This window comes from Limulus polyphemus, unplaced genomic scaffold (genome assembly GCF_000517525.1).
Source record: "Limulus polyphemus unplaced genomic scaffold, Limulus_polyphemus-2.1.2 Scaffold5296, whole genome shotgun sequence".
Classification (NCBI taxonomy): Eukaryota; Metazoa; Arthropoda; class Merostomata; order Xiphosura; family Limulidae; genus Limulus; species Limulus polyphemus.
The window spans coordinates 65,346-68,925 of NW_013670906.1; positions in this window are offsets into that span (position 1 = coordinate 65,346).

The window sequence follows — 3,580 nt, forward strand, 5'->3', positions numbered from 1 at the left end:
CATTTTCTCAGCCATAGACGTGAATGAGCAACCCAACACAAAAGCATCACTAAGATAAATACAGGCTCTTCAATCATTGCAGCTCTTTCAATTTGATTTCCATTAGACTATCAAAAGTGGAAGTTATGTTACATAAGCTGAATTGCACGACTCTAACATAGCCTTATATAGCCGTTTCCCATGCTGAAAGCACTCTTAGGTCTACTCTTGTCATCCAGCTCAATATGTAGACATTTACATGCTAAGTCTAATATATGAAATCAATGGGCCCCTTTCAACATACCCAAGCATTCTTCTGTTAACAATAATGAAAAGGTGCCAATGCAAGTTACTGTGTCCACCCATATATAATTAATGCATACTGGACACCTCCTTTCTTTCTGACAATCACTACTGGAGATGACCAAGCACTCTTTGAAGCATGTATAATTCCATTTTATAACATCTGCTACAATTCAGTGCTGGCTGCACCACTAGTACTCAAGGGAAGCCTGTGTAGTGATTGTTTTATTACTCAATTTGCCATCTGATCCCAAAAATACATCAGTATATTCCACCAGCAAGTCATTAAGTGATTGCCAATGCATGGAGTCTAAATTGTTTGTACTATTCTCCTCTAGCAATCTCGGATGTAGCAGTAACTGTGTATTTGCTTTTAGATGTACCATAATAAATTGAACTGTAGTGATACTGCTAGAACTGGCTATTTCCACTTTGTTTTCATGCTGTTGACAATTTTAGCATGTACCTAATAAGTGATCATCCATAATTGTATGGGCTCTATAACCACTTTACATAGCAGTGACAATCTAGACTTTGTATATAGTAAAACGCAAAATACCATTTGTGTACATAGCATACTTGGATTTCCTCTCTTACATACATTCGTGCAGTCTACTGTTTCTAGAGTTAACCTGGATGACATCAAGTAATTCTACTGTGGAACATCAGCTCAGGTAAAATCAACTGGTAAGCTCTGAAGTACATCTATCCTAAAACTGTTGATGCTAGAACTAACATTGACAACAACTACCTTGGTTCTCTACGTGAAGCCTCTTAGAAATAGTCAGAGCATGATCTCTCCATTCACATCAACTTTATCTTCATTCATTAAAATGTCAACTGGCACAAGTGGTGGTTTCACGTTGAGCAAGTGATATACTGTGACATCTACCAGTTTTCTGTCCTCTCCTATATCAAACAGGAACACTATCTCTTACCCTTTTATTCTTACAGATACATACCAAGACCTGCCAAGCTCTTTGAAGGCTGGGATGATTACCACACTTTTTTGGTGCAAGTTGCTTGTTAAACTTTTCTCAGTCAGTAACAAGACATGATGTGGGCTCCTATCATTTCCTAGAAGTGTAAAATGAGTATTCAGTGACCTTCTGTTCTCTCTCTCTTGTACTTGTTCCACCATCAATCAAAACTTGTAGCCTTTATAGCAGCTCACTCTTAAAGGGACCCAACACTCCACATGCAAAGCATATGTTGCACTCCGACCTTCCAAAATAACATCCTGTTGGTGTAGATATTAGTGGCATATGTTGAAACACATAATCCATGATAGGAGTTATAGCCCTGCCCATTCAATAGATACAAGTATGGTTCCTTCCAATGATGGAGTATGTGGGTGGTTGGTTGATCCTCAACTGGGATCGAACTTGGCATGCTGTGGGTGCTTGAGTGGGGTGGCTGTCTGAGGCAAATCACTGTAACTGCCAGTTCAAGCTTCTTCCTCGCTGGTGACATAAAATGTTTCAGTAAGAGTGAGAATATTTCTTAGCCCCAAATGATGCTGCATTGTTTCACTGGGTAGTATTTTCATAATCTTAACAATAGTGATATCTTCATGATCCACTGAGGTTATTAAAGGGCAAGCTTTACCATGCTGTTGGCACAGGTAATCTGCACAATATTTCTATGAACTCTGAACTTGGCTAAAATAATTGTTCTAGTTTCCTACAGGTCAAACCTCTAGTATAACTCAGTAATTGGTGTTTCACAATTCTATAGTTGCTTCAAACTCAAGTGCTCAATGAAATATAGAAGTGGACCACCTAAACTTAGAACCAGATAATGCAAAACCCATTCCAGAGTGCAGTCAAACCAAGCAGTTATTTTCTGGAAACTCTTCAAAAAAGGGTCCAAAGTCTCTTTTATTATATCCTTGAATTTTGGTGTAGCAATCTGCTTCCACTTGCTCTCCTTTATAACTATCTGGCCATCATCTGACAGAGATGTCCTCGATATCATAGGCACTGCATCAAAAGGTGTACTAGTGACCCCACACTGTAGGACCCTGGAGAACAGGGAGCTGCAGTTTACAGCTTATCTGTAATCTATACATGTTTCCAGGTTCCAATGTGATCGATAGTTGTCTCAGTAATGTATTTGATGGCTCGTAAGAACCCATGGTCCATTCACTTGCCATTCAGTGCCCACCATCTTTACCTACTGGTTAGATAGATCCTGTTGTCAGACATCATCCTCAATGTCACCTCTATTCTCTCTTCAATGATCTTGGGTGGTTTCAACCAGAGACAGGATTGGGTTATTCTGGCTGTCCTAAATCAGGGAGTCCTATACAGACCACTGCACTCAGTCTCAGACTCACCAGATGTCACACCACCAAAACAGTCCTCAACTGTTTGTGTTTTTCTGTAACAGGAGAAGAGCATTAATAGCCATTCTGAGTTTACCAGATATTGGATACACTTTCTCCTGATTCATTGGCTGTGTAACAGGTTAGCGCTCAGGTGAACTTAATTGCTGGAGCTTCAATTAAAACCAACCTGTACACCAAATTTATTTGTTGGAGGATTTTGTCATGACGAGTGGAGCCACAAGTCGCTAACTCGAGGAGTTTACAGTTAGACTAAAGAGTATGAGTCTCAGACCAGCAGTAATACTCAAAGTAATCTTTATTAACTTTTAACAACAGTTTCTTGTTATAAAAATCAACATACAAATCTTTAAACAGTAATAGTAAACTTTAATACTTCTTGCAATGACTGAACAAGAGAGAGAGATACTTACTGGAGAGTTGGAACCTTTGAAGCAGTAGCTACATCAGATGATCTCAACTGCATGGTTTCGTCCTAAGAACTGCCAGAAACTAGTGGAGAGTTTCTTGATGGCTGGAGAGCTGATTTTGTAGCTCCTGATATGGGTTTTTAAAGCAAACTTTCTCTGTATCCTGGCGAACATCCAAGTAGGACACAGCATCACCCACAAGTAGCGCCGTGCTCCTATTGGATGCTTCAAGGCAATTCCCGGGCTAATCCAGGAACTAAACCAAAACCCTCAAGTTATTGGTCATCGTTAATTGGTGTTAGCCGGTCGCCTATTTACTTGTGCTGCTACACCCATGTACTGTAACTAATACTGCATCAAAGTGCCGAGATGATTCATATAATATAAGCTTTTCTGTAGCTTCTACAGTGCTAAGGAATCGAGGTCAACATTCCCTTTTTTGGTCACATGCATTGACGTTCATTTCCCAGACATGATGTAATAGCGATGACTAACCAGGTTGTTAACTAACTCTGCTATTGACCCTGGGTCACTAATCTCC